At 40.8% G+C, this 23,368-nt stretch overlaps 1 long non-coding RNA gene across 2 annotated transcripts; it reads right to left on the minus strand.

Moving 5' to 3' along the window:
- Nucleotides 1-5,373: 5,373 nt before the first annotated feature.
- Nucleotides 5,374-23,283, minus strand: LOC140655579 (uncharacterized). Of its 2 annotated transcripts, none has more exons than XR_012043805.1 (4): nucleotides 22,996-23,283; nucleotides 14,996-15,151; nucleotides 10,178-10,316; nucleotides 5,374-5,623 (listed from the first exon to the last, which is right to left on the minus strand). It is a non-coding gene; the product is annotated as an uncharacterized lncRNA (long non-coding RNA). The 2 variants fall into 2 exon arrangements; XR_012043804.1 differs by lacking the exon at nucleotides 5,374-5,623 and adding an exon at nucleotides 5,664-6,150.
- Nucleotides 23,284-23,368: the final 85 nt, after the last annotated feature.

Consider the following 23,368-nt stretch of genomic DNA (forward strand, 5'->3'; position numbering starts at 1 on the left):
AGAAAAGGGAAAGAGTCTTGCTGCTGACGGTTTTTCCAACAGCAGTCCTAAACTCTGTTATATTGGCAGTTTGGTGGGACAGCAACAGTGATTTTAGAAGGTAAGACAAGCCCTATAGTCAAAAGACTTCTTTACAAGGACAAGCCTTTCTTGTGTACACTTAGGGTCCATCATGAGCAGAGAACTACTATGCCTTTCAGCACCTGAGGTGAGACTGAGGAAGCTTTGAAATCTACAGGAAGGACACACTTTTGTCTGGCTGAATGTAGGTGACTGCTGTTTGTCCAAGAGCTGAGAACAACACTGACAGAGGATAGTGTCCCCGCTCCATAGCACTCCACCTCTCATCAAACAGTTGTGTGAGTGAGCTGGAGTGACATTCTTTGGTGGCCTGGCCACCTCTACCCTAACTCTAATGAATTAAGGCAGTCTGCTTTTAATTCCATTTGACATCATGCTCATTGTCATGCCTGGCTTGGGAAAAATCACAGAACACTTTAGATTGGAAAGGATCTCAGTAGGTCATCTGGTCCAACCCTCTTGCTCTAAACTGACTTCAAATTTACATCAGGTTTCTCAAGGCCTTGTCCAGTCAAGTTTTCAGTATATCTGTGGATGGAGATTTCAAGCAACAGCTCTATTCAATATAGAGACTGCAAACTTTGCTTACTTCTGTGCAGCCACAGGCTGATTTCAAGTAAAGGGCTGCTTCGTGGCCTGGTGCAAAATCACAGATGAAATACGCCAACGTACCTTTAGCATGTAACAAAGCACTAGCAAAATGATATACAACTAAAAGGTACAAGGACAAATGAAAAGAAGGTGTTGCCCTGTATAGAGAAAGCACTAGGGGAACTTGCACAATACAGCTATTTGGGGAACTGGCACTGAATTGAACTCTTACTTGCTCCAACTTCACAGACTTACTCTTGGCCAGATAGCTAAACCATTTGGCTCAATAGCATTGCAGAAACAGCCACATTTTCAAAGTGATGCAACAGGGAAATAAATTACCTCTATTATGTGAAAAGCAATGGGTGTGCAGTCTCTGAGAAGAAGGAATTTTGTGAGCAAGAGGCTGAATTTGTCTTGGAAAACTCAGATACCAATAAACACAAGTGATTGTGCATGCACTAATTATACACACAGGCTTGAGCACAAAGTTATATCCAGACTACATGAGTATTTCATTATGGCTTGAAGACTCTTTGGACAGCTTTGAATTTCTAGCTGGAATTTAAAAACTAGTGCTGTGGCTGGCTGTCTCAAAGGACAGCAAGTCAGACATAAGTTGTCAGGGTTGGTATGAAATATTTTAGCCTTAGTTATTTTAAGAACTAACTAAAAAACTTCATTTTATTGTTTCCTCTTTTGGCTAATGCCCCACAGCTCCTCTGCACCCTTCAGAAACATTGATGAGAACTGATTTCATCCAGGACATGGTTGTTCCTTTGTCATGTCCTAAGGTACATGTGCTTGAATCAGAGGGTTCACACTAATGGCTTTCACTGTCCTTGCTCTTGGAAGGACATCAAACTTTTGCGTACGCTTGTGTACATGAAGATTCTACAAGGGAGGCTGTGTTCTCAGAACCGAGCTCCCACCCATAAACCTCTTGTTCCAGTCATAGAAAGATCACACAGCCGGTGAAATTGCTTTAGCCCTCCCAACCTCTGGCTGGTGAAAGGCTCATGTACTTTGACCGTGAACACTACTGAAGTCCATTAATGGCCTGCTTTTATTACATTCTTTCTCATCTACAGAAGTAATTACCAGAGATGTGTACTTTCTCTGTGACTCTTCCCACTTGAGCTCTCCCCAGAGCCAGAAGGAGAGTGCATATTCATATTGAGGAATTAAGATCAACCTTTCATCCTCTGCATTTTCACAGGCATTTTTGGAGGTAATAGGGAGGAACCTTCTTCATAAATTTAAAAAAAACAAAAAACCTTTAGTGAGGGGTCAATAGTTTCTTATTCTGTGTCCAGCCAAGGAATATACTTATTGTGTGATCCTCTTTGTAAACTAGAAACATTTTTTTGGCCTGATAATTGCTCTGTGTAGTCTCCTGAAGAGCTGTAAGATCTCCTACTAGGGGGCAGTGTGGGATTATTTGTACAATTGCTAACAAAATGGGGTTCTGATCTAGAAGTGGGATTCTCAAGTGTGCTCATGTTACTGCTAAAACAATAAGAAAAGTCATCTAGAAGGATTGCTGGAGGTGCCTTAAAGGAGCTCTCTTTTGACACCTCTGTTTATGAGTAGAAGAGCTTCCTTTTCTAGATGCACACACACAATTTGGGGAGCATTTTCTCTTTTTTTCCCCCTCTGATTGAAGTAACCTTTCTACTATGTGTGTACTCTATAAGTCAACAATCCTTCCTGTGCTGCAGGAGCTCAATTCATTGCTTAAGGGAAGAATAAAACAGAAACACACACTGGATCAAAAAGAAACAAGACTGCAGGTCTGAGAGAGACTTGCCCTTGGCATTTCCTCTTGCCCTGCTCCCACAGGCAAGCAAGACTATAGGGGCCCTCTGTCAGTCTTATGGAAATACATTTCATCTGAAGTAAATGTTACCGCAGTCCACAGATGCCATAAAGAAAAATGTTGGTCTTCTAAAGTTTAAAGGAGTGATCTCAATTGTGGAAAAGGCAGTGGCAAGTTTGGGGAGGCTTTGTTTGACCTCTCTTGATCTGGACTTTGCTGATAAATGCACACAAAGTGGCCCAACAAAGAATCCAATTATAAAGCGATTAAGAATGCTGAACCCAACAGTCCCCTTGGCTGGCCAAATGTGTGTGCCCTGACTGTGTGAAACAGAGGGGCTCCTGCTCACACTGTGCTGTGGGTGAATGTAAAACAAGATTTTGGGGACTTCAGCTTCCACTTGGGCAAATAAGAGGCTTCTGGCAAGAGTTGTGGCCATTGTACAGTTAGTCCTTCACTCAAAGGAATCCATTTCAGGGATGAGTTTTAAACATGTCAACAAATTATAGCACCGATGTATTTTTTTTTAACATTGGTTCACCAGTTTTTCACATGCTATACATTGTCACTACAGTTTTACGATAATGGCAAATCAGAATTGAATATACAACGCTCCTTCTCCAGCAAGTCAGACTACATCTATTCGAGCTAAAGGAAAACCTGTGTAAACTACCAGTGACAGAGAACTTTAACACACATATGATCATCTTTAGTTCTGCCCACTGTTCAGTAAAGGGTGTGGACAATACACTAGAAAATATGTAAGCTTATTGAAAGTTACCTGTTTTAGCCCGTTCACTATTTACATGCAAAAGGAAATTGCTGACAGGAGCACTCACACCTAAGTTTACTGTTTTAAAAGTATTTTTAATCCAAAACACTTATTTATTTTTAGCTTTTTTTTTTCCTCAAAGATGTGTCTTTGGTAAGCAAACATAATAAAATGCTCTCCTGAATCTTCTTGAGCACCCTAACCTTGGGCATTATTGACCCAAAATTCCTCAGGCCTGGCATGCTGACACCTTTAAGATTTTTCAGAAAGGACAAGAGAGACTTGGTGAATAAGGAGAGCTCTGAAAACCCTCTTCTGACTATTTCTCCACAACAGAAACAGTGGGAAGAAAAACTTCACAGCAAATATCTCTGCCTTTCTTCTACCCTCCCACCGGTCATCACCATATGGGAAGACCCTCCTATTCCAAATGCAAATATCTCTGGAAAGCAAAATACTGCAGAAATTCCAGATTTTAATGGACAAGACACCAGATTCCCGTGTCTTAGTCAGCAACACAGCTCTAAAATCCCATAAAAGGTTACAAGAGATCTCCAAAGCTCTATGTCAGAGCAGCCAGGACTCCAGTTATGTACCAAGTACCCCAATTTCTCTGTGTGTGTTAATCCTGCCACTGCCCTGGAGCGTGCGGGCTGACAGAAGAATTTCCATGGAGGCCCACCTGGAGGTGACTGTCACATTCAGGATGTGAAAGAAACAGGCTTAAACTGAACCCGGGGAAGCATGTTCTGTTGACGGCTAAGTCCTCAGTTATTAAACAAAATATGCAATAAGCAAGAGATATACCCCCGTGCTTCCATTGCATGGGAACAGAAGGGGCAGCTCTGCTTGCCAGAGATGCTTACAGAAGTAATAGAGGCTTGCTGGCTTCCAAGGAGATGTTTAATGTAGTGTCATCATCAGTACCCTGGGGCAGGAGTGCAGCAGGAACTGTCAGCAAGACCTCTGCACAGGTAGAGGGATCAGTGCATGAAAACAAATGGAAGTGCTCAAGAATGTCAGATCTCATTTGGAAAGGAATTTTATTGTGTGGTTTCCAAGGTGTTACTACCATTCCAGTGTGCTGGTTTTGGTTGGGATAGAGTTCATTTTCTTCCTAGTAGCTAGTATGGGGCTATGTTTTGGATTTGTGCTGGAAACAGTGTTGATAACACAGGGATGTTTTCGTTACTGCTCAGCAGTGCTTACACAGAGTCAAGGCCTTTTCTGCTCCTCACCCCACCCCACCAGCGAGGAGGCTGGGGGTGCACAAGAAGTTGGGAGGGGGCACAGCTGGGACAGCTGACCCCAACTGACCAAAGGGCTATTCCCTAACATATGACGTCATGCTCAGTATATAAAGCTGGGGGAAGAAGGAAGGGGGGACGTTTGGAGTGATGGCATTTGTCTTCCCAAGTAACCATTGCACGTGATGGAGTCCTGCTTTCCTGGAGATGGCTGAACACCTGCCTGCCCATGGGAAGCAGTGAATGAATTCCTTGTTTTGCTTTGCTTGTGCACGTGGCTTTTGCTTTCCCTATTAAACTGTCTTTATCTCAACCCACGAGTTTTCTCACTTTTACTCTTCTGATTCTCTCCCCCATCCCACCAGGGATGAGTGAGCGAGCGGCTGTGTGGGGCTTAGTTGCTGGCTGGGGTTAAACCATGACATCCAGCTAAAGGAAAAATATTCTAAATTGACAGCATCCTTTTAATCCCATATCTTAATTGGTTGAGAGGAGTATCTGCCAGTGCAAAGAGGAGCAACAGACTTTTAGAGTAATAATGAAATTACCTGCCCCTACTGAGCTTTTCATCAGTAGATCTCAAAACACTTTACCAGAGGAAGTCAACTTCACTATTTCTATTTTACAGAAATAGTCCATGCAGTTGATATTACACGCTCCTGTTGTGCCTTCATACACTAGCAAAGGATTTTGTAATGGAACAAACTGTCTTTTGTAATGGGTAAATCACTAGTATTTAATTAAGCTAGCAATGGGATGATGCTCATCAGCAGTTTTAAAATATTCCTGACTCCACACCTTTGGGAATATCACTTTTATAGTCAAATAAGAGAATACACAAAATGTAAGATTTGCATGGGCGCTTTATTCTATTTCCATAACTACCACTAAAGCCTTTCCTCCTGGACAAGGAAGCATAATACCTTCAATGAAGAATGTGCAAAAGTTCAGTGAAGTGGCAGAATTATCTAATGGCTAATTTAGGGATGCATATAACCAGAGCAAAGAGGTGACAGTTCTTTATACTAGCTGAAGTTGCATTTCCTGAATTCCTCTTCGGAAGCATGGTGTGTGTCTTTGATCACGGTACTTCACTTCTCTGAATCTCTGATTCTGTTGGGGCAATGATCTGTTAAAAGTCTGAAATTTTCAAACACAGAAGAAAAGCATCTTGTTGCTAGTATTCCAAGTATTATCCTCATTTGAGAAAGTAGGCTTGATATTTTATGTGTGCATGATACTGTACAGCATGTATGGGCACTCAGAATTTACTGATCCTGAGGTGGATTTCTTGGTTTTCAGAGAGTACATTTACAAGGGGTATCTGGTACCTTGAATAGGTATCTCTCTTCTTGTAGGATGACAGCAGCTTTCTCCTTCAGTTCATAGCTGTTCAACATTAAAAAAACAAAACCAAACCCAAACCAGATACCTTCAGAAATCATCTCTGCTTTATTGTGAAACACTCTCCTTTGACATTTCTAACATTGTAATCTTGTAATTAAGAAACCTCCTGACATACTTTTATGTAAACTGTAGGTAAAAGCATACTGGAGGTGATCCCACAAGTAGTCACAGCCTCATCCACTGTTCTGCTGAGCAGGCTTTCCAAACACAGCACGTGATCTTGTGTTCTTTTCCTAATCCCCAGGGTTAATTCATTAAAACACAAAAAGAAAGAGTTTGCTTCCTTAATTCATATTATTATTAAACAATGCATTTTAAAAAATGAAAATTTAGTTTTCTCCCCTTTTGAATGCGCTATTTCTCCCACTTAGTGAGTCCTGTTGGCTCAGAGCATTACTTGCTCCACTGGAGTGGTAGGATTTCATACAGGCATACCCATGCTAGTTTTGGACTCTATCTCTCCGATACCCATAGCAGTACAGAACTCAGCCCAGAATAAATATTTGAGCTTGTGATATCTCAGGCCAGTTTTACTGTCTGCTCTAAACTTACCACTACTATTGCTATGCTGATAGAAGTTTCAATGGGTCTATATGAGCTGTAGTTAGAGCTATGACAATGGTTTAGTAAATCGTCATTTTTATTTTTTCTCAAAACTTGTTTTCATCCAGATACTTAGTTTTCCTTGATCAGGTTTTTATTTATTTTTTCCCTGTAATATTGGGGCAGAAGCAGAGCACAATCATGCTACAAACCCATATGACGTATCTTCTAGAAGAGTGTATTCTGTAATTGCTGGTGCCACTGGAAATGTTGGTGATTTCGTAGCAAGTCTATTAGTTGTCAGTGATGCTGCTGGGGAAGAAGCTCCAGAAGAGGGTGGCACAGAGCAGTAATCAGGGAGGACAGGCCAAGGCAGGCTGCTTGGACAGCGAGGTAGCTCTCCTATTCCTCTACCATATCTGCTAGGCTAATGCCAGGAAACTAATTCCTTTGGCATAGACAGTAACCTCCCAAATCCCAAGAGAGCACACGGAAGCTGTTCCAGAGCACCCTGTGCCTGCCAGCCCAGAGAAACGTGTGATGGGATATGGGATCATGAATCCAGGGTGAGAAACCGCAAGGATGTATCATTCATTACCACCACCCACAGCATGCCTGCAGATGTGGGACCTGAGAACAGAGTGCTAGTGTGGAGAATGTCAGGATGCAGAAGCGTGGTAGGCTGCCGTATGTTGGCAAGCGCAAGATTACCTAACCCATGGTTAGCATGCAGTGTAGGCAGGTTTTATTAGCAAAGTTCAGACCATGATGTGCTAATTAAAGAAGAGGTTGTCCTAGTTGCTAAGGAAATGAATGCTTTCTGTATTGCTGCTTCTGCCCCAACAAAGCATGTTCTCAGCTGTCCCTCTGGTTGCGTGTGTTTGCCAGAAAGAGGGGTCAGGGCTTGATATTGTTGCTTCTGTGATTACAGTGCTCCTGTGAGCTGATTTTCAGGTCAAGAGTCATAGGTGAAAGGGATGGCAGGGGAAAGTGGTTTAAAACACTCCTTTATCGGGTACCTGTCTAGTGACAAGCTCCTCCTAAAACTAGTGGTTTCAGGGTATATTGTTTTGTTTTTTAAGCTCAGTTCTGCTTCTTTTGGGAAAGATGCAGTCCAGACTAGGAGATTTGTATGCTTTAAAATTAGTCTAACTGTCAGCTCTTCTGTAAGGCAGAGGCTGACTGAGTGTTGGAGCCAGTCCTAGAATGAAGGAGATGTAACGGTTTGAATTTTTTATTAGTAAAGAAGCTGACTACCACCAGACAGGCATCTTGCTTAGCTTAGTCTCATGAGAAAGCATTCTGTGATTCGTTATTCCTCTACCGTAATATGCACTGTGCATAGGCAGCTGCTAGAAACATAAGGATGCATCAACATCAACAGGACTGAAAACTACATATTGTGAAGTTAGTGTGTAAGTGAAAAACTGTCTCCGTGGGGTGGTCCATTGCTGTCTGCTAGTCCCACAGCAAGTCTGTCATCCTTCATTCTCAGGGTGAGATTTACGTCAGTCCCAGCTTGAAACTTAAATGATTGTGTACACCATCTTCAAAGCATTTTTTTTTCTTTCCCCTCTGCATCCTCCATGGAAACCCTGTCACCAGCACTACAAACCTTTCTCCTCTGTCACTCTCTGGGGCAATGACTGTCTGGCTGTAACTTTGTCTCTGTGAGATCCCAGAGCCATGATCCTCCTGTGTCATGGAGATGGGCAACAATAATAAAATTCTCATTAGGAGAAAATTGTCTCTGCCTTTGGGAGACATTAACCTCCAGTTTCCAGTATGCTGGACCACTGTATTTTTTTCTTCTTATGCTTTTATTTTCTGAAGTAATGTTCCTCTAGCTGTCTATTATACCAGAACACGTTCCCTTTACTTCATCTGCTCCCCTCCTACCTCAATGCAGACATTGTAGCATCTGGCATCACCACCCCCTACCAGCTGGTTCATTGCTGCATTCTCCAAGGAATAAGCTGCCATTTTCCAAAGACCCTTGAAGTCACAGAGTTCCACTTCTAACTTTCTCTCTCTGAGGACTCTAACCCCAATGCAACATTTATTTGTCTTTCTCTTAAAAATGCTCCCTCTGCAATTTTATCAGGTCTAATTTTGCACTGCAAACTCTGCAATATCCTTTTGCTAATTCAAATGTTTCACCTGTGTTGCATTCTGCAGAAAGGGGCTGTGAAATCCTCATAACACAAAAATCTTTAGCTGAACTTCAAATTGGACTTGACAAATGAGTCAAGTGACTCTATGACTTCGAATACTTGGTAGAAAGTTCTGAGAGATGGAAAGCTAGCAACAGCTGAGCCTAAGTTCTTGCCCTGAGTTACTTTGCTTTGGTGTTTTGGTTGTTATCTGGTTGGGTTTTTTTCCAAACAATCTTTCTGTTAATAAAGCTGGAAGCAGAAAGGATGAGACCTTGGTGCTATGATGAAGGCAGCATTTTCATTTGCATTTTGATGGGGGCTTCATCAGTTTACAGGGAGAGACAAAAGCAGCTGCAAATATTCTTAGTGTCTGTTGTGTGAAGAATTGTGAGTGCCCATGTGGGAGAAACATTTGCCATAATTAGGTATAATTAGTCTCAGTGGTCAATGTTCATCAGAAGTTCATCCTGTCTGACAGAGTCTTGGTCTGTGATGAAGTCTAGTGCTTCAGTCCTTGCCAAATTAACAGGAAACCAAGATAAACAGACATCTCTAAAGACCTTTGCTGCATATAAAATGTACCAACCATTTTAAAAGCTCTTGGAACAATCTGCTTGGATAAGATGTTAATGCATTTATTGGAGATGCTGACATTTAATAGCAGAATTTACTTTCAGCATGATCCATATTGGATAGTAAAAGGGGGCCAGAGTCCTTGAAAGATGCAAAGAACTCTTAAAAAATTAGGGATTGTTCTCTACACTGCATTTATAAATCAAATATATCAGTTCCTGCTGAAATTCTAAGTTCATTGGTAGTCAGAGTGGATATTCATAAAATGCTCTCTCCTTTTTATACGAGATCAGATTGGGATAGACTCGGTCCTTTTGTCTTAACTTTTGCTTTGGTATGTTACATTTGGAGACTGACTGACTACACCCCTTTAGTGCACAAGCTCAAAGTGGGCAAGAGCCAACATAGCTGTTTTGTCATTCCCATTTAACCTCTATAGGATTATCATTATTTTACTCATTAATGTTCCGCTGCCTGTCATCACATTCACTGGTCTCTCTATTCAAGTCGGTTACTGATGGGACAGTTGGGCTCAATAGTTAATTACTTGTCAAATTAATCACTACTTCCACTTGTGAGACACATCTTTAGTGGTATAGAAAGTGTACTGCATTTCCAGGGAGGAGGTTACAAAATTAACTAAAGGTATTTTGAATGTTCCACAAATTGGATGAGATTTGTTGAGCTAGCCATTCAGCACACTGGGAAATCTGTGGGCTGCAGTTCAGAAGATGTTTTTAGTCTTCTCTGCTTCTTCTCTATGATTTTCTCCCAGATTTCATTTTAATTACTTCCTTCAGTTCTCTGAAACAGCAGTCTCTTTTTCCTTCTTCCTTTGTGTTTATTTTTGCATAGGTCTCTGGCTCCATTGTCCACCTCCACCTTTTCTTTCACCATGCTGCAATCTCTTCTCCCTGCCATACCCCTCTGCCCCCACCCCCTCTTTTTTCCCCTCACATGTTTTTAATGCTTATTTTTATTTACTCACTTTTGGGGACTTGCATTCTAAGACCATCTTCTTGCTCAAACACTTCCAACTTCCTCTGGAGGCCAGGTATCTGTCAGTGTTCCTAATCCTTCACCAACCTGTCCCTGCTTATGGCTGGAGCATTGGCTTCTTGTCATAGCTGTAGAGGAAGGAGCAACAGTGACTCTTTTACTGCTGGCAGCCATCCTTTTTTCCCTCTCATGTGCTCCTTCTCATCTAGCAATACCCATCAGTTCTGGACAATCCATGAAAAAGTCATCAGGCTAGCAATTTTACGTTTTCCAGCATGCCGTTACCACCAGCATCTTAGGAGTTGAGTTCTAAGTTAGATACCAAAGATACCAAATGCGTATTAAGATTACGTCATGTTCTAATCAGGTTGTGTCTTCTTGCTAAAGGAAAAGATCCTCTTATGGGCATTCCCTATGCTTTTTATAGAATAGCAGTGTAAAAAAAGGTTGCTAATTTTCAGTGCCTACAACAGTATGAGCATTTAAATGTATATATTCCCAGATGAGAACCACCATTAACAGCGAGTTACAGCTTTTAGACTGTAAATCCCACCAACGCAAGCCATAAAGGAAAAAAAAAAAAAGAAACCAAGAAATAAGAAGCAAAGTCTTCAGTGCCTTGTCTGTGCTCCACAGAATTGTTCTTTATTCTGGCTACCTTTTACTCCATCCCACTGCCCACATGTTTCCACTTGCACCCATGAATTACTGCTTTAACAAATCAAGGGAATCTGGAAACATATGAAGTGAATAGATCACAAATTTAGAAAAGACGTTCTTATAACTACAGAAGTACAGAAGTCAGGTTCATTTCTTTTTTCCTCTCTGAAGAGAACATGTGTCAAACTGAAAAACTAGCTCTATATCACATACAGATTACTACTTAAGAACTTATTTCCCAAAGCAGTGTTTTCACACCAGTAGTAGATTCCACCTAACTAGTTCTTCTTTACTACTGCGTCTTTTGGTCCTCTCTGAAACAATTACTTATGCAACAATCAATTCAGACTGTTTAATTCTATTTTTCAAATAAAGGGACTCGTAAGCGTAGGAATAGAGCGGATTCCTGCCAAAATCAGTGGAGAGATTCAGTGCCTGATGAGACATACCTCACGTGCATTTTTAGTGGAGACCCTGCAGTTCTGGGAGGGGATTCTGCATCACTCATTCACCAAGTCTCACAGTTCAGAACACAGTGAGACCCTTATTTTGTGTGTATGTGAATGTGAGATAAAGTTTTAAAGAATTTATGGATCTGTCTACTTGGGATGGGGGATTGTTTTGACTGTTGCTTTTAGAAGGTGGTGAGTTTAGTTGTATGGAATGTGAACAGCACTGTATGAAATTACTTATCTCATGCAGAACTACTAAGAGTAATACCTTTAGGTAGTATTTCTTGATAGAGAAAAACACAGTAAGCTTTTCCTAGAATTAAAAAAAAAGTATTTAAGTGTACAAAGATATGTAGCGATCCTACCTAATAATCTCTGGATTTCTGGTATACCTGTAAGCCCCAGTCCTGCAAAGCAGAGCCAGCTCAACACTTCTCACAACATATGCAAAATGCAATGTTTCTACTTCAAAGCAGAGGGACTAAGGATGGGGCTGCTATTGCACACGGGAAAGGAGTTGGAGAGAGACAGGCTGTAGACCATGTGGAAAGTGTCCACCTCCAGCAACTCTGAGGGTGGGTAGCATGTTGCTGGACACAGCACTGCTGGAGAGGCCTTCGAAACCCAGCAGGGGACATCACACTAGACATCCTGCCTGTTCTCTGGGTGGTGACAGCTGCAGTCACAGCAGCCAACTTGGTTTTCCACGGCCCTGGCATAGCGAAAGCAGCCTGCTGGACCACAGCTTACCTGGTCCACACCTGGGGCTAGTCTGCTGCAAAGGTTTACATATTCCTATAAAAGCCTTCTTGATTTCTCTGGGGAAACTGGCAGCATGCAGTGTTTAGCATGTCTGTACAGCTTTTTCAGAGTTGTGATCTCAGCACCCATAGACTTTGGTGACTCACCGAGACTACAGATGGGATCTTCAATCTTGTCCCAAAGAGTCTCAGACCTCCACTGAGCCACAGCACTTGCAACAAGCTCTGGAAAATTCCTGAGCTCCTGCAGCTTGACATCACAAAAACATGTAAATGTAAAGAACCTATTTGAGATAATTTGCAGTGACTGCTAAAATTCACTTGTAATTTCCTCTCCCTCTGAGTCCTGTTTATTTGGACTCATGTTACACAGCATGTTCAGAATCCCATCTAATTTCCATTTGTTTGGGGCATAGTTTTTAACATGCATCCAATTAGAAGCTATGTAATTTTTCTCATTACAGCCTTAACCAGTCAAAAAGACATTTGTGCCCACATTTCCATCAGTTACATTCCAGCCTGGTGTACTGTTGTGTTCATTTCACCTAAACTTTATAAGTACATGATGCAACTCTTTGGTTCCTTCCTCTTTGCTCACTGCCCCCTCCAAGTCCACTCTGTCAGCGTTATTTATGGTGTCTGGTTTGCTTTGATGCTGTCATCCCCCATGTTTAAATAGTCAATGTACTGCTGACATGGTTGATCAGGCACTAATACCTCGGTCTCAGGAAAGCAACAGGTTTGAGCAGCAGTACTGGAGGCAGAGCTGGTAACAGCCATAGTAGCTACAGGAAGAGGCTAAGGAATGAAGTGTACACTCTACCCATCTGCAGAATGGTTTGGTCTACTACCCATCTTAGCCTTGTCAGGCTGACAACGTTGTGTAAGGTCCCCAGGCAATTGTTGTGATTGTTTGCCCTCAAGTAGTGCTGAGAGTCATTTGGGATTTTGACACTCAAGTTGGCTGTCTGGTGTTGAAGAATGGATCCATCAGAAATATGGTAAGGTTTCAGCACCATCTGCCAACATCTGCCAGCTGAAGATTTGGTGCTCAGTACCCAGGAGACAGATGAAGTTTTGAAAGCTGAAGATGGAAATTTCTTTTTTCTCCTTCTTGCTCAGAGAGGAGTAGGTGTGAATTTAAACTGGTGGGGACAGGATATTTTTAGTATTGTATTTCTTAGTGATTTCTATTAACTACTTGTCCTCCTGCATTTACTCTTCCCACTTCATCCAATTGTAGAAAATAAGTCCATATCTTTCTGTCCCTGGTGAAATGACACACACCTAATGGAAGCATGCCTATTGCTTTCAGAGTCCTAGAATTAGCAGCCTGCTAAGAAGTTGACACATCATTTTGAGATAATCATCTTCAGTGTTCAGAGAAAGGCAGATGCCCCAGGGTCTGCAAACATTCTCTTCTGAGTTTTAAACTTTTGTTTACAAAAATAATGGAAGAAGAAGATACCAAAAAAGAAACGGTATCTATATGTTTGCATCAAAATTAATTGTCAAGTACAGAGCTATGGGGCTACTGACCTTGTTATGTAATCCTGTCATTCAAGGGATGTTAATCAGTCCAATATACATTAAGATTCTAGGGTAGAAAGTGTCACTTTCTCACTAGACTTGGTGCTGAACTGCACAACTACCTTGTGGACAGGCTGGAGACTGGGTCTACTGAAATTCTCTTCAAAGGATGCCTTTGAAGTAGCATGTTAAGTATCGGTTATATCAGAGATGTACACTATGCTGAAACTCCATTGCACTGCATATTTGTGAAGTCCCAAGCTCTCTGGCCAACCCAAATATTTTGTGACAATTGGCTTCAAGCACATCCTTCTTCTGAGGCTATTCTTTGCAGCAGAGGAAACTGAAAATTAGTATTTTCCCAAAGGCTACCTCCTTTCCTAGCAGAAGGAACATAGGTCTAGAAAATCAACTGGAACATAATATTAACTCAGCTGGTGTAATTCCTCTTTCAAATCAGCCTTCTAATGTCTTAAGACAGTATGCTCTGCTTGCACCTCTGCTGTATTTGACATTTTGTCACCTGAAGTTAGTTATATGGACATTCTGCTACAAGTTAGTGCAGGAAGGGTAGGCCACAACTTTCCTTGTTTTGTGTGTAAATCTGCTCAACAGTAGTGACAGAGATTATCAAAAGAATCATTGTGTGCACCTGATTACTAGTATATAAAGCAACTGATCTGCTGAGGTAATGGGGCAGATTGATGGAAATCAAGCAATGACAGCTGTACCTTCTAGCATCCAATTTGTCATGCAGGTGTCACTTGCATCTAAGCCTTTACCACATGTATGCTGGTGGATAGGATTGTCTTCCTGTTCATGTCCTGTTACACTGATGCTGTCAAAATATTCTTCAAAAAATGTAATTCATTAGCGCCCCAGTTTCTTCAAAAACGCTCAGAAGGGAGAATACCTGTTGTGAGTATTATTTCAGGGAGCAAACCCCAAATCTGATGGCGGAATCCTATTCTAACTGTACGACAAATACAAATGGTTTGGGCTGTCATAACATTCTGAGACCTTCAATGGCATAAAAGACATCTAGGCATCTGACTCTTATTTGTGCCTATTAGGTTTGTTTTTCTATAAATGTCATCACTAGAAAGAAACAAGGAAAAAAAGCTTCCTGTTCATATAGGCACTTGTGAGCAATGCAGTCAGTAGAAGCTTGAAGCAAAAAAAACTTCATTAAGACTCCATCTTCTCCATTCTTTTTCTGTAATATCCAGCCTTACACACAAAAGCTACATTAATAGAACATGTCTGTGGTTGCAAACTCAAGTACACAAAGTTAGGAAATGACAACTAAATTCTCATATGCAAACAGAATTTGATACCTCCTTTTTTCAGATTATGATACAATTCCTAATGACACAATTACAGTGACTTCTACCAGACCCTTACTTTATTTGATGTGCAAAAAGGTCAGGTGCAGACTTCATGGCACTCTTTAGTATCCTCATCTCTCTTAGCAACATCCGATTTCTTCATCCAGACAATCCTGGTTTTCATCTTGTATCCCAACTCCCCATCAAATCTCTTTTGTTCTCCTTCTGTCTCCTATGGAAGAAATAAACTCACCATTGTTAATTCCAGTACCCATCCCTACCTGGGCTTGAGTAGAGAGGGATAACCAGTTCAGAAAATCTCAGCTTTGTCCCTGCAGTGGTGGATAGAAAAGAAGAAGAAGACAAAAATAATTTTAAAAAAATTTGTTTCCTGTCAGGGATCAGCAGATGCAAAGCCTGGTAACAATTCAAAGGAGAGTGAGCTTTCTTAGCTGCTGTGTTAGACTAGTCAAGGAAGAAGAGGTCTGAGCTCACTTTATGGGTATAGATTCTTTAAGGATGCAGCTCTTCCCTTTTATCAACTCTCTACTAAGCACATATGGATTTTTAAAGCCTTACATAAGTAAAACCCTTTTTTTTTTTTTTTTTTAATGCTCACACACTGGTGGCATTGTTCCCTAGCAGAATTCTGAGAGGATTTCTTAATCCATCATTAGTTTTGAGGCTCCAGTTGCTGACCACCCAGTAATATGTGGCCCACCACCTCTCAAACTTGTCACAGATTATCCTGCAGAAAGAGGACTTGCAATTAGTCCTTCCTTTCAATGAGCTAATTGATAAAAACAGGGTAAGACTCCTATATTACAGCCTAGTAATTGCCATAGCAAAGCTACCACTGTATTTGACATAAAACCTCTTCTCGATGAGTGGTATCTTTTTCACCTTGATCTGGGAGAAGGTAAGGAAATACAGTACCTCCTGCTGATGATCACTTGTCTTGGCTGCATCTATGTTGCGTTTTGTTATGCTGAGTGGAATAAAGTGGGAAAAAGTTTCAAAAAGCCATTAGCACCAAGTCTGATACTGGAAAAATCTCTCAAGTTATTCCCTCTCATTGGAACTGCTGTAATATCAAGCTGGCATAGAAAAAATATGGCAGCACACTTGGAAATATTGTCAACATGGGCAAAGGGCACCATGCCAGTATAATTTCCGATTCCAGCACTGAGATCTCGTGTGTTGGTTGGAGAAGTGATGTTTAAAATTATTTTCCCTCTCCGTAGATGAAATTCTTCTTTTAACTGACTTACTTAAACACATGCTGATTTCATTGGAAACTTTGCTCAGTCTGGTCATTTATTTTAGGTGCTGCAGGAACTGTGAATTCTGATGCCATCCATGGTAGTAAAAGCTTATTCCTTTCCTCAGTACACAATTGGATACAGACTGCAATTGTAGAGTAAGTAGCAATGCCAGCACCTGTGTGGCTGCCAAGCTCAGAAATGCAAGTACACACAGAGAGTGTAAAATATCTGTTGAATTGGTTGGGCTTTTTTGTATCTGTTGCTGGATTCCTTCAATGTCACCTTCAGACTTTGAAGGACTGTCCTTTTTTGGGTCTGGCCTTGTCTGCTTGGCCTCTACTATGTCTGACAGCTTTAGTTGCACCTCAGAATCAATGGAAAAAACCCTACCGTGTCAAGATACAGTCTGAATCACAGAATATTGAAGTGTTAAAGTACTTCTCTGAAAAAGAGGTGTTTAATGTTGACAGGTTCATTGGCACTAGTACTGGTCTTGCCTTGTTGCTTGACCTTAGCATCAACTTCCCTGTAACTGCTGTTGAGACTGACAAGGATTATCCTTTTGTTACTGACAATTTCACTGCTGAGATGGGGAGACCTTTCCTATTCTTTTGCCAATGTAGCAAGTCCAGAGCATAGTTCACAACTTCTCAAATGCCAGCAAGAACACGGAAACTTTCTTTAGCATTGACAGTCTTGGCCAGAGAGCTGGATACAGCTCGCAGTTGCATCTCAGCCCCAGCAAAGGAACATTTTAGTTTATTCACAGTACACTTCTGAGATACACAACCACTTGTGGCCACTAAATGAGCTCATGTTTGTATGCTTGGCTGTTCAGACTATGCTCCCTGTTTATATTCAGAAGTATGTACATATATTGCTATTGTGCTTTTGCTGACAAGGACATGAAAGTGGACTTTCTTCTGTCAATTTTGTTAAAACACCAGAAAAGATTCATATTGGGCAGTCTTACTGTTGTGATGGCCAAAAAGCAAATAAGCCCGAGTCATTAGACAGGATCTGGGTTTTACTTTACCCTCCCTTCATTGGATAGTAGCAGCTATAATGCTTTTCTGCTTTCTAGAGAAATCCTCTAGAAAATATTTAAAAGAATAGCCCTCATTGGGAAAAAATATGGAAGTTCTAGGGTCTAACTGATAATTATGGTCATTTATTTTTGGTCAAAAATATTCCTATTTGACTCATTAGGTAGTGATTCTTATAAGTAAGTTTAGGGTAATTTCCTTCCCCACAGTGCCTATTTTTAATTCAGGGGTTTTTTATACAGATTCTAAAGGCCTGACCATTGATACAAAACTTTTTTAACAAGTCTTGATATCATGCATTAACTTGTAATAAGATCTATTGTTTTTATCATTCATCTGTCTGTTTTAATTTGGTTTACATTTTATATTTACACTAACTCTTTAGTCCTGTATAGACTTTTTTGGTCATACTTACAAGAGCTTTAATATAAAATCAGCATAAATGTGATGAAGGCCAGACGCGTTACAACAACTGACACTCTGGCTGCTTAAGGAAGCAATCCAAGCGTTCATATGGCACCCTTCAAACATGCATAACCCACCAAGTTAGGGACATTGGAGATGACAGATGATGCTGGCCATAAAGGACATTGCTTGGACTGCATGGAACTTGATGGACATCTTAACGTTGTTTACTTAATCATTATTAGGCTTACTGTTGTTGATTGTCTGAAGAGGCTATTTGACTGTGGGAATAACTCATTTGTCACAGGTATTCTCTGAGTTCATATAACTGGCAGTTATTCCTACTTTCTGGCAGAAACACTCCGTCAATGATTGAATGAGCCTTCCTGCTCTCTTAAAGAAGACACAATTCTTCAACTACTGTAAGGCCAGTTTTCCTTCTAATTAGCGTCCTGGCTCTGGGGAGGCCTGTATTGGTAACACTTTCAGCAGTTAATGAAGCTATTCTGAAAACAATTAAACCTTCCATGTATAAGACAGGTGCTTTTAATGGAAACAAAAGGTCTTGCTGTGATCAGGTAGAGTATCCTCTTTTTCACCAGAGTAGTGAAAGGTGTCCTTAGATGAATTAAAATCTAAATGTGTAAGGCTAAGAGTGGAGGAGTGATACATCCTGTGCTTTAATACTTCTAGAAAGGATAGCAGATATTAATTATACAGGTCTATAATTCATTTAAGGCTTTTCATAATCTTATTTAGCATTCATACTGCAGGGCAATAAATGGAGAAGTGTAACAAAAGAAACAGAGTAACAAGAGAGAGACACTATATCCACTATTTGCTTGGGAGTGAGGTGAAGTGGTCAAATAGAAACAATTACTAAAAAAGAACTTCAGAAAAGTGTGTGTCTATGTATATATGTGTCTATATATTTTCCCAGAACGAAGACGGGGTAGATTGAATACCCCTGAAATCAGTGCAGTTGCTCCACTGACTTGATACCTTGATTTAGGCTTATGAGTACCTGGGTCAATTTCACCTTCATAGACAGTGAAGTTTAAAATTATTTTAAAGTTTGTACAATGCTGCTTTTCTTTCCTAGAAGATTCTGTAAAGGGAATGATACATGTTAATACAGAACAGTTATGCTACTGTACATTATACAGAATTTCACTGCAAACAGCATAGGTGTGAAGATTCCTTTGTAAAAAAAAAAAAGGAAACTTCAAACACAGTACTTGTTACCTTTTTTTTAGGATGCAGTTACACATTACTAAGAGCTCTGGAAACATTGGCATTGACTTTATGGAGTATGAAATAAAGTCTTTTCTGAGTTATATAAGTTATATTAGCAAAATAGTAATCAACTATTTCTGTAAGTAGAAATACAGGATTGACTTGACCATGGTAGGTCCAAACTTAAAGAAGTACTATCAACCTGAAATCAGATTAACTTCATAAAATTAAAGTTGCACCATATTTATTCTGCATATCTTCACTAGTTTTTATGGTTTTAAAAGCATTATTCCTTAAAAAAGACCAACCAACCAAACAAACAAACAAAAAAACCCCAACTATTCTCTAAATGACTGAGTCACAACAAATAGAAAGTAGTAATTGGCAGCAATGAAAAAAAAAATCCACAGAAAGTTCTGTCAGAGATATAATGTAAACAAATAGGAAAATACCCCTTTCCTTCAAGTTTTCTTTGATATAGGGCATAATACTATCTAAGACTCTAGTACGGATGTTTACCTTTTTGCTTCTAGAAGTACAACTGAATTCTGGGAGAAACCCATATGAAAATCAAAATAAGTTAACACAGAGCAATCAGTTTATTGTCTGAAAGCTATTGTGGCATAAAAGAGAAATAATTTCTGTTTTAATAACCTAATTTCCTTTACATTCTGAAAGTTTTAGGTTTTCATGATGTTCTCTAGTTATTTAAAGGCATTCAGTTTACCAGTCTTTATTTTTTTCCAGTTGCTATAACCCCAGGGAATCTGGATCTTACTCTGACTTTCTTGGGTTTTGTTGATTTTTCTTTTTTCTGTACATGCGCAGGAAAATCTCCATTAAATATTAATTTATTTCCCATTGTGGACAACATATGTTACAGAGCTTCCACTTTACACTCAAGAACTGGGAATTTATTTTTCCAGAGTAGATTAAATTTAACTTATTTCTTCTCTGAAAGCCCTTTCCTACTACAAAAGATGTTAGGCAGCCTGTTCTGCAGTAGTCCTGTATTCATTGCAGTGGCAGATGATAACAAGAATTAATTCAAGGGTTAGGACTTGCTTCAGACTTTTGGTCTTGCTCTTCACGCTCTGATACTATTAACAGTTGTGCAATTTAGCATCTAGAAGTTAAGAGTGGCAATTTATAAACAAAGTCACAACCTTCTGTGTTGAAGTGGATCAGTTGACACAATCCAGCCAGCCTGCTAAATCGGATTTGAATTTCTGTTCCCCATAAGAACACCCTGAATAGTTGATTTTATGAAAAGTAGCTATTCCATCAACTCCACACAAAAGCAGGTCATGGAGAACTTAGCTTTGTCCATGCACATCCCATATCTTGAGTGTGACACAGCAGCATCAGCCTCACTAGGTATGTAAAATGCTGATTAACCAAAGGAGTGTGTGTGGAGGAATGGGGACAGAACACTTTCCTGATTTTTAGGAATATTTTAGCTTCTGGTGCAGCTGGCACATAATGCACTATTAGAGTAGTAAAGCACTTTTCAGTCACCCCCTGAACAAAGCACTGTCTTTTTCCTCAAAAGACCTCATAGTGGTTGAATTCAGCTAGAATAATGAAGCAACTGTAATAATGTAAAAAAGACTTCAGTGGTGTTAAATGGGAGATGAACTTCATGCACTTTTATAAGTTTGAATACTTATGGGCCTTACACCTCCCTTTCACATAAAATCGTTATATTGGAAATAATTTTGTTCTTTTCATCAAAACCCAGATAATCTGTAAGTGTTTGGGGTCTTATAAACAGACTTAATCCTATTTTACTTGCTGATGTTCTGGTGTAGTGAAAGTACCATAAGCTGTTTGAAGTTGTGTACTGTTACGCCTTTATCTCTTGTTCCAATAAGGAAAAAATGAGACCATTGTGTAGTAATTTTACATCAGTACAACTTGATCATATAACACTATCTCAAAATTGACATGTATCCTATTAAAAAAAAAAGGTCTGGTTTACATAATTTTTTAATAATATGACTGTTAAAGCTTTGAGATTTTCAACCTTATATAACTGATAATTTTTAAAAAACTATATACTTGACATTACTATAGATTTTGCTTTTTTGTTTTTTTAAATGTAAATAGACATCTCACTCCAGAACCTGTGTAGCTTCTAGAGAAAGCTTCCTTCTGGCTGAATGAAATCTGAAGTGCAAATATTTGCATCTAATTTCTTCTACCTGTCCTTGGCATAAGGATCCTTTCGCATTGCTTGTTTACTCTATGTCCAAAGCAACTGCCACTACAGGATTTTCAAGGACAAAGATTGATGGAACGATTTTATGATGAATATGAAAAGATTACTCACTTATAAACACAATTTCTGAAAAACTCTATCTTCATAGGTAGTCACTCCTCCTGTCCCTGTTAGTTTTTGTAACCTAGTGGTAATCATGCTTGGCTAGAGCCTCTGACAAGTGCTGCTCTGGGTTTGGACAACTGTTGTCCATTTTGTGAGTAGGTCACCAACCTCACAAATGCAGAGTAATTTTAAGTAAGACATTTTGTTTCACTATGAAGTTCCATCATTTGTCACGTATAGTGGTACATCAGATAATCCTAATAATCCATGCTGCTCTTAAAACCTAAGAATTTTTGTGGGTGCTGAGAGTTCCCAGCTCTAATAGCACATTAGAACATTAAGAACCGTCAGAAATTGTTCAATACTTTGTAGGATCAGACTCTGACAATTTACTAGGTTTTAAGACATAGCATGAGACTAAAAAAAGTGAAACTGCTGAGAATTCCAGTAACAGGCAGGAGACAACCTGGTTTTATTAATAATGAAGCCATATACACAATCCTGTTTCCTCCTCCATACATCCCCAGCAATTCGTTCATTGTGACTGTCACCAAAGCAGTTACAATCCTTCAACAGTGCAAGAAAACATTATTACATGAAGGCTAATCCTTTAGCTTCACTTAGGAGAATGGGCAGAATAAGTCACTTCAGTATAGCTTATTTCTGACTTTGCTCATGAAAATAACTAGCACAATGGAGACCGATCTGCATGTTACTGTAGCTTCTCCAGAAAATCATTCATATCAGAATTAAATTATTTTTACAGATATGCAGAGGGTTTTTTTTTTCCCAAAACCGCGTTCCTAGTTGTAATAATACGTCAAAATTTGCAGTTAGTAACACTTACGTGATATCACTGGCATGTTCAACTTCATGATTTACTTCAGTTCATCTGATAACCACTCTTGACTAAAGCACCAGGGGAAGTGGGCGCTGCTGGTGGCAGAATACTAAGCTTGATGGACCAATGCCTTAATCAAGTCTGGCAAATACTATCTCACCATGAATAACCTGTTCCAGAGTTCACAATATTTTGGTGCAGCATACTGCAAAACACAGTTTCTGCCCACAATAAATCAACTTCTGAATAAGTTATAGCACTTAAGCAGTTCATGTAACAAGAGAAATTAGCATCTGTGGTGTCTTTTATGGAACAACATTTTTCTCTTAAGCCATTCTGGAAGAAGAAAACAGTAAGAACTGAATAGTATCCCCATTATAGCTACTTCTGATTATTTGCATTGTTACTCAAAGCACGTGTATACTTTCCTTCCTCTTCCATTCTAAGAATGGATCAATGCCTTTTTAAAATCGGATTGTATGCACATTTGCTCCCCACCTCTAATTTCTGTTCTTGCACGCCTCTTGAAATTTCAGGCACCCTCTCCACGCATACACAGTTTATCATACGGTCCTCTTAGTATGCTAATGTATTGCAACAATCCATTTTACACCGCTAATGAAGTGAAAGAAAGATGATGAATAAAAATAACAAAGAAGAGCGTTGATGGTTGTTCTACGCCCACGGCAGGGGAGAAAAAAAGGTGTATTTATCACTTCACTCTCAGCAGTTACCAGCACGCAGGGAAACAACGCAGGGACACGCTCCGCCGCATTTAAGCGAAAAGATGTGGTATTCATTCGTGACGTGTGGTGGAAGAAAGTTGGGTCTTCCACCGCCGAGCGCTCACGTTTGAAGGTTGGGCGCCGCTTCGCCTCTCTGACGGGCACCCCGCCGCCAGGGCCTGAGGCGAGGGCCGGGCCGGCCCGGGCCGCCCCTCGCTCTCCCCTCACTTACCACAGCGCGCTCCGGCGGCTCGCCGGCCGGGACGGCGCGCTCAGGTGCGGCGCTTGCGACGACCGTTAGGAGGGCGATCGCCGGCGGCTGGGACGACCGTTAGGCTGGCGGAGGCCGGCGGGCGGGAGGCTGGCGGCGGCCCCCCCCGCGCGGAGCCGGCTCTTCCCTCACAGCCCCCTCCCGCGGGCGGGCTCGCTCTCACGGCCGCGGCGGGGCGCGGGCGGCGGCCCGGCCCCCCTCCGCCCGGGCCCAGGTGTAGCGGCCCGGGGCGCCGCGCGGCGCGGGCGGGCCGCGGTGGCGGCCGCTGCTGGTTGGGCGCTCGGCGCCTGTCGCTGGGCGGCGTGTCAGCGGGCTGGCTCCGCCTCGGCCCCGC

This window comes from Ciconia boyciana, chromosome 1 (assembly GCF_034638445.1).
Source record: "Ciconia boyciana chromosome 1, ASM3463844v1, whole genome shotgun sequence".
Lineage (NCBI taxonomy): Eukaryota > Metazoa > Chordata > Aves > Ciconiiformes > Ciconiidae > Ciconia > Ciconia boyciana.